This window comes from Somniosus microcephalus, chromosome 1 (assembly GCF_052327205.1).
Source record: "Somniosus microcephalus isolate GS21.2 chromosome 1, FLI_Smic_1.0, whole genome shotgun sequence".
NCBI classification, from domain to species: Eukaryota; Metazoa; Chordata; class Chondrichthyes; order Squaliformes; family Somniosidae; genus Somniosus; species Somniosus microcephalus.
In genome coordinates this window covers 124,960,612-124,974,084 of record NC_140987.1, presented here as the reverse complement: position 1 = coordinate 124,974,084, position 13,473 = coordinate 124,960,612, and positions in this window count along the sequence as shown.

The following is a 13,473-nucleotide window of genomic DNA, read 5'->3' as shown; positions in this document are numbered from 1 at the left end:
GGCGCCTGTTGGCCAATCTCCGTCTGGCCATGACTGGCACTCTCTCACGGCGTCTCTGATCCCTTTGAATGCAATGCAGAAAGCCAACGTTTCCACCCATTGCAGCCCCCATTATATGTGGCGACTCAAGGCTATGGCACTGAAAGTGAAATCCAAGTGCAAAGCTCTGGCCTGAAGCCACAAGTACCTGTGCGAGCGCTGAGTCAAAGCAGAGAGCTCTCTGCCTTTGTCTCTCTCCAAATATCCGTCTCTCACACAGAGGGATTGGCACAAAATGTCTGCCACTTAGACGGCAGGAGGAGTCCCCTTTAAATAGCGCCCCCCGCGCCCCGCATTGGCTGAGCACCGTTCCACTCTAACAGTCGCTAGGGGCGCCAGGCGCACAATGGGGCGTTGCCACTGAAGTTCTGGTTCGGGGCGCACAAAGGGCGTTGCACGAGGAAATGACGTCATGATCTGCACGCGCAGCTGAGCGCGCGCAAAGACTTTGCGCTGCCGCTAAATCTCTAGTGAAGTTGGGGCGAGGCGCAGATCGCGCTGCGCCCGGGCGCTAGCCGCCTAGCGCCCGACATCTACTCCTCCTAAGGCGCTAGCGGCTGGCGCAACCAACTGAATTTCTAGGCCTATGTGTTTTAAAACCAACTTTTTTTTTAAAGACGCAGAAAGCGGGAAAAAGAAATGAAAAGTTTGGAATCAAGATGGCGGCGACTCACCTCGGTTCAGAACGATAAGGCCCGCCCACACACGCACCGATTGGTCGACCGTCAGGTCACCGAAGCGTAGGATTGGTCAATCGTCCCGTCACTCGACTCTAGGAGGGCCCGCTCACACGCACCAGGAACCCGCCCCCGCCACGCAGCAATTGGTCGACCGTCGGGTCGCTCGACCGTACGATTGGTCGACCTCGACATCACTCAATGCTAATGAGCAGATAATGAGCGGAATTTTGAACGTTTTTTGGATACCGCGGGCAGAATTTTTGTCTCACCGAAACATAAATATGCTTACAACCGTTCTGGAATCGTAAGCTTTCTTTTGATGTAACACACGTGTAGGTACGCTCTATAACTTTTGATTGTATAGCCGGACAGAGTGACAGAAAGACAGACAGAGAGACATACCGGTTTATATATATAGATTACTTTCAGCTGATGTATATAGTACAAAGAAAATTGTAATTGTAATTAGTTATTATTTAATTGTTAAATGAATGTTACATACTGTTTATCTAAAAGGGGAGGAATTGTAATGTATGTACCTTTAAGAGAGGAACTATCTTTTACAGCCCCTGTATACTGCAGTACCAGTAGTGACCACACCTGTATATAACACCGTGTAGTAATTTGTACAGTTAGTTCCAGCATACCCTCTGTTCAGTAAACACCTGTTATTACCGTTCTCCTGCAGTCCGTGTGTTATTGATACGCGGACACTACAGGAACTGAACTATCTCACAGTTTGAGGGAACTGAACTAACTCACAGTGTGAGGGAACTGAACTAACTCACACAGTGTGAGGGAACTGAACTAATTCACACAGCTTGAGAGAACTGAACTAACTGAGTGTGAGGGAACTGAACTAACTCAGTGTGAGGGAACTGAACTAACTCACAGTGTGAGGGAACTCAACTAACTGACAGTTTGAGGGAACTGAACTAATGCAGTGTGAGGTAACTGAACTAACTCACAGTGTGAGGGAACTGAACTAACTCAGTGTGAGGGAACTGAACTAACTCACAGTGTGAGGGAACTGAACTAACTCACACAGTGTGAGGGAACTGAACTAACTCAGTGTGAGGGAACTGAACTAACTCAGTGTGAGGGAACTGAACTAACTCACACAGTGTGAGGGAGCTGAACTATCGTACACAGTGTGTGGGAACTAAACTAACTCACACAGTGTGCGGGAACTGAAATAACTCACACAGTGTGAGGGAACTGAACTAACTCACACAGTGTGAGGGAACTGAACTAACTCACACAGTGTGAGGGAACTGAACTAATTCACACAACTTGAGGGAACTGAACTAACTCAGTGTGAGGTAACTGAACTAACTCACAGTGTGAGGGAACTGAAATAACTCAGTGTGAGGGAACTGAACTAACTCACAGTGTGAGGTGTTGTGTATGTACCTTTAAGGGAATAACTGGTCTCAGACTGCAGTACCGGCAGTGACCACCCCTGTATAAAAGGCCCTAGCAGGCTTCTGTAGTTTCAGTTTCCAGGTTGTCTCCATTCAGTAAAGACTTGTTATAATCAACTCCTGCAGTCCGTGTCTCAATTATACACGGACATAATATTGGCGACGAGTAAGAAATGAACTTACCTGCAACTCGGCAGCACCTCAGACGACGTTATTGAAGGTTGAAGCCAGAAGAAAGAAAAAAAAAAGTAATCCAAAGAAACTCGAGAAACAGGCGTCGACCGTGGGCAACCGCCCTCCAAATCATCGAATTGAAAAGTGCAGGAGAGACTGTCGAGAGCCAGGCTTGGTCTCCAGTCTGTGGTTTCCCAGCTAATCGGGCTGGTGGCAGGTAGTGCACTGATCCTTCCTGGGCTGCGGCGGGCTAGAGCTCGATCGGGTGGCTCTGCAATGGGGCCCGGCAGCGAGTCGGGAAGCAAAGAGAGAGAGAGAGGGTGGAGCACACAGGGCGCGGCCGGTGCTTCGCAGCCGGGCAGCGTTCGGACCTAAGAAGAGGGAGGGAAGTGTCCCAGAGGGTCCGCTCCACGACGGGAACGGTTCTTCAATTAATGGAGCAAATATTGAAGCGCGATAGAAAAATAAAATACCGTGGAGAACGGCGTTGGCAGCAGCGGCAGTGGCGGGAAAGTGCAGGAGGCGCCATCTTAACTCGGTGGGGAAGAAGGAAAAGCCCGGGAGGCGCCATTTTGATCCATCGGGGACGAAGGCAAAGCGCGGGAGGTGCCATCTTAGATTTTCAAGATGCCAAAGACTGGCGATATCACTGCCTTCGATAATGCAATAGAAGACTGGACCACGTATGTGGAAAGAGTCGAGGTATATTGCGAGGCAAACAAAATAGCCGATGAGAAAAAGGCATCGGTATTGCTAAATTTAATGGGCGCAAGAACGTATGGCTTATTGCGGGACCTGATTACTCCAGCCAAACCGAAGGCGAAGAGTTTTAACGAAATTGTTGCTATCCTCCAGGAATACCTAAATCCTACACCGCTGCTGATAGCAGAAAGATTTAAATTCCACAGGAGAAATCAGCATAAAAATGAGAGCAATGCTGATTACCTTACGGAACTACGCAAGCTATCAAAGCACTGCCAGTTCGGAGCAGGACTGGCAGATACCTTACGGGACAAATTTGTCTGTGGACTCCTGAGTGAAGGAACCCAGAAGAGGTTACTCTCAGAGAAAGAGCTGACGCTAGATAAGGCTTTCAGCGTGGCAGTATCGTATGAAGCAGCAGCAAGGGGAGCTGCGGAAATACAACAAAAGCCACAGGAATACGGCACCCATGAAATGACACGGGGATTTGCAAAATGTTATCGCTGCGGCAGAACAAACCATGACCAGAAGGACTGCTGGTCCAAGGACAAAATATGCAGGCAATACAGAAAGATGGGACACATTGCACGAGTTTGCAGGTCTGGGAAGAAGACCAACGACAACAAAAAGGCTACTAAGGAACCGTACAGGAAAGTACAAAAGATGACGGACAGTAGTCCCGAAGACCAGATGAGCGATAGTGAATCCGGGAACAAGAGACTAAGCTGTCTCAAACTTCACAACGTAATCGCAAAAGAGGATCACCGAACCATTTGGGTCACCCTCACGATAGCAGGGTCCCAAGTCAAAATGGAATTGGATACAGGATCAGCTCTAACCGTCATGAATCGACGAGACTACGAGCGGCTATTCTCACACATACCCTTGAGAGAGACATCCATTGTCTTGAGGACATATACGGGGCAAAAAGTATACCCCAGAGGAAAAATAAGGGTGCCTGTCGAATACAACGGCAAGAAAATACGGAAATTGTATCTCTACATTGTGCAAGATGGTGGACCACCGTTATTGGGACGTGAATGGATCAGAAAGATAAGTTTAGACTGGCACTCCATTCAGGCACTGACGGTGGCTGGTAAAAAGGATGACGACGTCACTCCTGGACGATTGTCAACAATCTTAGCTGACGCCAAAGAGGTATTTCAACAAGAACTGGGCACTCTTAAAGGCGTAGCCGCCTCGATAAGAATAGAGGAGAATGCAATTCCCAAGTTTTTCAAAGCAAGACCGGTACCATATGCAATTCGCCCAGCCGTCGAGGCAGAGCTGGAGAATCTGGAGAAGGCAGGCGTGTTATCAAAGGTAGACTGGAGCGAGTGGGCGACACCCATCGTTCCTGTCATGAAGAAAACGTTAAACAATAAGTCTGAGGAGCCAAGGAAGGTTCGCATCTGTGGGGACTTCAAGGTGACGGTGAACCCAGTCCTTCACACAGTACAATATCCTCTTCCAAGGATAGAAGATATCTTCGCCTCACTATCTGGAGGGAAGCGTTTTACAAAAATTGACCTAGCACAAGCCTATTTGCAGATGGAGGTTGAAGAATCCTCTGGGAAGTATCTCACGATAAACACTCACAAAGGTCTTTACCAGTATAATCGACTGGTATTCGGAGTAGCATCAGCTCCGGCGATATGGCAAAGAGCGATGGAACAAGTCCTGCAAGGGATTCCGGGGACTCAGTGTTACTTGGACGACATCCTAGTGACAGGTGAAGATGACAGTGAACACCTTGCCAACCTAGAGCAGGTGCTCACTAGACTACATGAACATGGGCTACGAGCCAATCGCCCTAAGTGCGAGTTTTTTAAGAAACAGATATCGTATTGTGGCCACGAGATTGATGAAGAGGGGTTGCATAAGTCCCCTGACAAAATTGAAGCGGTAGTTAAGGCTCCAGCGCCTGAAAATGTGTCGCAACTGAGGCCATTCCTCGGATCGGTGAATTACTACCATAAGTTTTTGCCGAATTTGTCCACAATTCTGCATCCACTGAACGCCCTACTACGAACGGGAGTAGCATGGAAATGGAGCGGTGAATGTAAGCGGGCCTTTCAGAAGAGTAAGGACCTAATCACTTCAAGAGAAGTGTTGGCTCACTACAACCCATCACTACCGATAAGACTGGCGTGTGATGCGTCTCCCTACGGTGTTGGGGCGGTACTGTCACATAAATTCCTTGATGGTTCAGAGAGGCCGATAGCTTTTGCGTCACGCTCGTTAACTTCAGCCGAGCGTAACTACGCCCAGATTGACAGAGAAGCCCTCAGCCTGGTGTGGGGGGTGAAGAAGTTCAATCACTACCTGCACGGTCAGAAATTTACTCTACTAACTGATCATCAACCTCTCGTCTCCATTTTCAACCCTCAGAAGGGCGTATCGATAATGACGGCACAGCGGCTACAGAGGTGGTCCCTTTTCCTAGGGGCACACCAATATGACATCGAGTACAAAGGAACTAAACAGCATGGGAATGCTGATGGATTGTCACGCCTACCGTTGCCGACGGTGGAAGAAGAACTGGAGTCGAATGTCTCCCTGTGACGAATGCAAACATAAAAAAGGAAACACGAAATGACCCGACACTCTCCTGGGTCCATGATTTAATGGTGAAGGGATGGCCAGCACATGGTGAACCACTGCTGCCAGCATTCTCGCCGAGAAGAGAACAGCTGTCAGTATGCAGAGGAACCTTGATGTGTGGATCCAGAGTAGTAATTCCACCCAAATTGAAGGATAGAGTGCTCAATGAGCTTCATGAGGGTCATCTGGGAGGGGTAAAAATGAAGAACTTAGCCAGAGCGTTTGTGTGGTGGCCAGGAATCGATAGAGAAATCGAAGAGATGACCAAGAGCTGTACAGGATGCCAGAAGGTCCAAAACGCCCCACCACAAGCCCCTCTACATCCATGGGAGTGGCCCTCATCTCCATGACAAAGGGTGCACATTGATTTTGCTGGTCCATTTATGGACTCGATGTTTTTAATTGCGGTGGATGCACATTCAAAGTGGCCAGAGGTAATAAAAATGTCCTCAACCACCACAGAAAAATCTATCACAGTCTTACGAACCATTTTCGCCAGGAATGGGCTGCCTGAACAGATTTGCTCTGACAATGGACCACAGTTTGTGTCTGAAGAGTTCCGGAGGTTCTTAAAGAACAATGGTGTTAAGCATTACACATCCGCCCCATATCATCCAGCCACTAATGGATTGGCCGGGAGGTTTGTTCAAACATTCAAGAAGGCTATCAAGGCAATGTGTAATGAAGATATACCCCTACAACACAAGGTGGATAACTTCTTGTTTGCCTACCGGAATGCGACACATGCGGTTACCAACCAAACTCCAGCCATGATGTTCTTCAATCAAAGACTACGATGCCGCTTGGATTTGGTTAAGCCAAACGTCAGAAGAGATGTGGAGAACAGGCAGTTTCAGAATATGAATGAAAGGCCGACCAGGAGTTTTAAGATAGGTCAACCAGTTTTGGCCCGGGACTACCGCACAGAGAAATGGCAGCCAGGAACGATCTGTACATGGCAAGGACCTCTAATGTATACCGTGGACGTTGGAGAGAGCATTGTAAGATGCCATGCTGACCAGGTTCTAGAGTCACTGGAAAACGTCAACTCCACACCACGATCTGATACACCGATGAAACCGAAGTACCAATTGCATCTACCGCAGAATCGGTGCTATTGGAAGCAGATGAACCAAACAACGACATTGATCCCGACTCAACCTTGCCAGAAGAACCTGATATTCCAAAGAGGCGTTATCCAGACAGAATCAGGAAGCCTCCTCAAAGACTGAACTTATAATTGCTTAACTTCAACCAATGTATCGAGCAACCGTAATTGTAATTAGTTATTATTTAGTTGTTAAATGAATGTTATGTACTGTTTATCTAAAAGGGGAGGAATTGTTGTGTATGTACCTTTAAGGGAATAACTGGTCTCAGGCTGCAGTACCGGCAGTGACCACCCCTGTATAAAAGGCCCTAGCAGGCCTCTGTAGTTTCAGTTTCCAGGTTGTCTCCATTCAGTAAAGACTTATTATAATCAACTCCTGCAGTCCATGTCTCAATTATACACGGACATAATATGAGGGAACTGAACTAACTCACAGTGTGAGGGAACTGAACTTAATCAGTGTGAGGGAACTGAACTAACTCACAGTGTGAGGGAACTGAACTAATTCAGTGTGAGGGAACTGAACTAACTCAGTGTGAGGGAACTGAACTAACTCACAGTGTGAGGGAACAGAACCAACTCACAGTGTGAGGGAACTGAACTAATACACACTGTGAGGGAATTGAACTAACTCACAGTGTGAGGGAACTGAACTAACTCAGTGTGAGGGAACTGAACTATCTCACAGTTTGAGGGAACTGAACTAACTCACAGTGTGAGGGAACTGAAGTAACTCACACAATGTGAGGGAACTGAACTAACTCAGTGTGAGGGAACTGAACTAACCCACACAGTGTGAGGGAGCTGAACTAACTCACACAGTGTGCGGGAACTGAACTAACTCACACAGTGTGCGGGAACTGAACTAACTCACGCAGTGTGAGGGAACTGAACTAACTCACACAGCTTGAGAGAACTGAACTAACTCAGTGTGAGGGAACTGAACTAACTCAGTGTGAGGGAACTGAACGAACACAGTGTGTGAGGGAACTGAACTAACTCAGTGTGAGGGAACTGAACTAACTCACAGTGTGAGGGAACTGAACTAACTCACAATGTGAGGGAACTGAACTAACTCAGTGTGAGGGAACTGAACTAACTCACAGTGTGAGGGAACTCAACTAACTCACAGTGTGAGGGAACTCAACTAACTCAGTGTGAGGGAACTGACCTAACTCACGGTGTGAGGGAACTGAACTAACTCACAGTGTGAGGGAACTGAACTAATTCACACAGTGTGAGGGAACTGAACTAACTCACACAGTGTGAGGGAACTGAACTAACTCACAGTGTGAGGGAACTGAACTAACTCACAGTGTGAGGGAACTGAACTAACTCACAGTGTGAGGGAACTGAACTAACTCACGCAGTGTGAGGGAACTGAACTAACTCACAGTGTGAGGGAACTGAACTAACTCACAGTGTGAGGGAACTGAACTAACTCACAGTGTGAGGGAACTGAACTAACTCACAGTGTGAGGGAACTGAACTAACTCACACAGTGTGAGGGAACTGAACTAACTCACACACTGCGAGGGAGCTGAACTAACTCACACAGTGTGCGGGAACTGAACTAACTCACGCAGTGTGAGGGAACTGAACTAACTCACACAGTGTGAGGGAACTGAACTAACTCAGTGTGAGGGAACTGAACTAACTCACAGTGTGAGGGAACTGAACTAACTCACAGTGTGAGGGAACTGAACTAACTCACAGTGTGAGGGAACTGAACTAACTCACAGTGTGAGGGAACTGAACTAACTCACACAGTGTGAGGGAACTGAACTAACTCACACACTGCGAGGGAGCTGAACTAACTCACACAGTGTGCGGGAACTGAACTAACTCACGCAGTGTGAGGGAACTGAACTAACTCACACAGTGTGATGGAACTGAACTAACTCAGTGTGAGGGAACTGAACTAACTGACATTTGAGGGAACTGAACTAGCTCACAGTTTGAGGGAACTGAACTAACTCACAGTGTGAGGGAACTGAACTAACTCACACAGTGTGAGGGAACTGAATTATCTTACACAGTGTGCGGGAACTGAACTAACTCACACAACTTGAGGGAACTGAACTAACTCAGTGTGAGGGAACTGAACGAACTCACAGTGTGAGGGAACTGAACAAACTCAAACTGTGAGGGAACTGCACTAACTCACAGTGTGAGGGAACTGAACTAACTCACAGTGTGAGGGAACTGAACTAACTCAGTGTGAGGGAGCTCAATTAACTCTGTGAGGGAACTGAACTAACTCACAGTGTGAGGGAACTGAACTAACTCACACAGTGTGAGGGAACTGAACTAACACAGTGTGAGGGATCTAAACTAACTCAGTGTGAGGGAACTGAACTAACTCACAGTGTGAGGGAACTGAATTAACTCACACATTGTGAGGGAGCTGAAATAACTCACAGTGTGAGGGAACTGAACTAACACAGTGTGAGGGATCTAAACTAACTCAGTGTGAGGGAACTGAACTAACTCACACAGTGTGAGGGAACTGAACTAACTCAGTGTGATGGCACTGAACTAACTCAGTGTGAGGGAACTGAACTAACACAGAGTGTGAGGGGACTGAACTAACTCACAGTGTGAGGGAGCTGAACTAACTCACAGTGTGAGGGAACTGAACTAACTCGGTGTGAGGGAACTGAACTATCTCACAGTTTGAGGGAACTGAACTAACTCACAGTGTGAGAGAACTGAACTAACTCACAGTGTGAGAGAACTGAACTAACTCACAGTGTGAGGGAACTGAACTAACTCACAGTGTGAGGGAGCTCAATTAGCTCACAGCATGAGGGAACTGAACTAACTCACAGTGTGAGGGAACTGAACTAACTCACAGTGTGAGGGAACTGAACTAACTCACAGTGTGAGGGAACTGAAGTAACTCAGTGTGAGGGAACTGAACTAACTCAGTGTGAGGGAACTGAACTAACTCACAGTGTGAGGGAACTGAACTAACACAGTGTGAGGGATCTAAACTAACTCACAGTGTGAGGGAACTGAACTAACTCACACAGTGTGAGGGAACTGAAATAACTCAGTGTGAGGGAACTGAACTAACTCACAGTGTGAGGGAACTGAACGAACTCACAGTGTGAGGGAACTGAAGTAACTCAGTGTGAAGGAACTGAACTAACACAGAGTGTGAGGGAACTGAACTAACTCAGTGTGAGGGAACTGAACTAACTCACAGTGTGAGGGAACTGAAGTAACTCAGTGTGAGGGAACTGAACTAACACAGAGTGTGAGGGAACTGAACTAACTCAGTGTGAGGGAACTGAACTAACTCACAGTGTGAGGGAATTGAACTAACTCAGTGTGAGCGAACTGAATGAACTCACAGTGTGAGGGAAATGAACAAACTCACACTTTACTGAGTGGAGACAAACTGGAACTAACTATGCAAAGTTACTACACAGGCTTATATACATGGGTGGTCACTACTGGTACTGCAGTATACAGGGGCTGCAGAATATAGTTCCTTCTGCCAAGTACATACACTACAATTCCTCCCCGTTTAGCTAAACAGTACATAACATTCGATTAATAATTAAATAACATATTTACAATTACAGTTCTCATATACATTAGCTGAAGTTAAGCAATTATAAGTTCAGTCTTTGAGGAGGCTTCCTGATTCTGTCTTGATAATGCCTCTTTGGGGTATCAGGTTCTTCTGGCAGAGTTGATTCGGAATCAATGTCGTTGTTGGGTTCGTCTGCTTCCAATATTCCCGATTCTGCGGTAGATGCAATTGGTACTTCGGTTTCATCACTAGGTGTATCGGATCGTGGTGTGGAATTGACGTTTTCCAGTGACTCTAGAATCTGGTCAGCATGGCGTCTTACAATGCTCTCTCCAATGTCCACGGTATACATTAGAGGTCCTTGCCGTGTACAGATCGTTCCTGGCTGCCATTTCTCTGTGCGGTAGTCCCATGCCAAAACTGGTTCACCTATCTTGAAACTCCTGGTTGGCCTATCATTCAGATTCTGAAACTGCCTGTTCTCCACATCTCTTCTGATGTTTGGCTTAACCAAATCCAAGCGGCATCGTAGTCTTCGATTGAAGAACATCATGGCTGGAGTTTGGTTGGTAACCGCATGTGTAGGCAAAGAAGAACATAAGAACATAAGAAATAGGAGCAGGAGTAGGCCAATCGGCCCCTCGAGCCTGCTCCGCCATTCAATAAGATCATGGCTGATCTGATCCTAACCGCCAATCCACTATCACAGAACCATCTCCTGAATCTAACAGAATTAGACACACGAAATAGGAGCAGGATTGGGCTACACGGCCCCTGGGCCCGCTCCGCTACCCACAGGGCCATGACCGATCCGAACCTAGACTCATGTCCAAATTCCTGCCCGCTCTCCGTAACCCTTAATTCCCTTTACTTCTAGGAAACTGTCTATTTCTGTTTTAAATTTATGTAATGATGTAGCTTCTACAGCTTTTTGGGGCAGCATATTCCATGGACCTACCACCCTCTGAGTGAAGTAGTTCCTCCTCATCTCAGTTTTGAAAGAGCAGCCCCTTATTCTAAGACTATGCCCCCTAGTTCTCGTTTCACCCATCATCGGGAACATCCTCCCCGCATCCACCCGATCCAACCCCTTCACAATCTTATATGTTTCAATAAGATTGCCTCTCATTCTTCTGAACTCCAATGAGTAGAGTCCCAATCTACTCAACCTCTCCTGATATGTCCATCCCCTCATCCCCGGGATTAACCGAGTGAACCTTCTTTGTACTGACTCGAGAGCAAGTATGTCCTTTCTTAAGTATGGACACCAAAACTGTACGCAGTATTCCAGGTGCGGTCTCACATCAATACCTTGTACAACTGAAGCAATACCTCCCTATTTTTATATTCTATCCCCCTAGCAATGAAAGCCAACATTCCATTGGCCTTCTTAATCACTTGCTGCACCTGCATACTAACCTTTTGAGTTTCGTGCACCAGGACCCCCAGATCCCTTTGTACTTCAGTACTTTCCAGTTTCTTGCCATTAAGATAATAACTTGCTCTGCGATTTTTCCTGCCAAAGTGCATAACCTCACACTTTCCAGTATTGTATTCCATCTGCCAAATCTCTGCCCACTTACTTAGCCTGTCGATGTCCCCTTGCAGGTTTTTTATGTCCTCCTCACTCACTACTTTCCCTCCCATCTTAGTATCATCTGCAAACTTTGATATGTTACACTCGGTCCCCTCCTCCAAATCGTTAATATAGATTGTAAAGAGTTGGGGACCCAGCACTGACCCCTGCGGAACACCACTAGTTACTGATTGCCAGTCTGAGAATGAACCATTTATCCCAACTCTCTGCCTTCTGTTAGATAGCCAATCCTCCATCCATGCCAGAATATTACCCCCAATCCCATGATTTTTTATCTTAAGCAATAATCTTTTGTGTGGCACCTTGTCAAATGCCTTTTGGAAGTCTAAATACACTACGTCCACTGGTTCCCGTTTATCCACCCTATACGTTACTTCCTCAAAGAACTCCAGCAAATTTGTCAAACATGACTTCCCCTTCATAAAACCATGCTGACTTTGTCCTATTAAATTATGATTATCCAAATGTCCTGTTACTGTCTCCTTAATAATGGACTCCAAAATTTTACCTACCACAGATGTTAGGCTAACCGGTCTATAGTTTCCAGCCTTCTGTCTACTGCCCTTTTTAAATAAGGGTGTTACATTAGCAGTTTTCCAGTCTGCCGGGACCTTTGCCGAGTCCAGGGAGTTTTGGAAAATTATTACCAATGCATCCACAATCCCTACCGCCACTTCCCTCAAGACCCTAGGATGTAAGCCATCAGGTCCAGGTGATTTATCCGCCTTGAGTCCCATTATTTTACTGAGTACCACTTCCTTAGTGATTTTGATTGTGTTTAGCTCCCTCCCCCTTTAGCCCCCTGTTTGTCCAGTGTTGGGATATTCTTAGTGTCTTCTGCTGTAAAGACTGATGTAAAATATTCATTCAGTGTTTTTGCCATCTCCATATTTCCCACCATTAATTTCCTGGTCTCATCCTCTAAGGGACCAACATTTACTTTAGCCACCCTTTTTCTTTTTATATAACTATAAAAACTCTTACTATCTGTTTTTATATCTTTTGCTAATTTACTTTCATAATCTATCTTCCCTTTCTTAATCAATCTTTTTGTTATTTTTTGCTGTCTTTTAAAGTTTTCCCAATCCTCTGTCCTCCCACTAGATTTGGCTACCTTATATGCCCTTGTTTTTAGTCGAATACTATCCTTAATTTCTTTACTTAGCCACGGATGGCTGTCTTTTCTTTTACACCCTTTTCTTCTCAGTGGAATATATTTTTTTTGGAAGTTGTAAAATAACTCCTTAAATGTACACCACTGATCATGTATCGTCTTACCCTTTAATCTATTTTCCCAATCCACTCTACTCAATTCCGCTCTCATACCTTCATAGTCTCCTTTATTCAAGCTTAGCACGCTTGTTTGAGATCCAACCTTCTCACCCTCTAATTGAATATGGAATTCAACCATGTTATCGTCACTCATTCCAAGGGGATCCTTTACTAGGACATTTTTAATTAATCCTGTCTCGTTACACAGGACCAGATCTAAGGTTGCTTGCCCCCTGGTCGGTTCAGTTACATACTGCTCAAGAAACCCATCCCTAATACATTCAATGAACTCATCCTCAAGGCAGCCCTGCCCAATTTGATTTGTC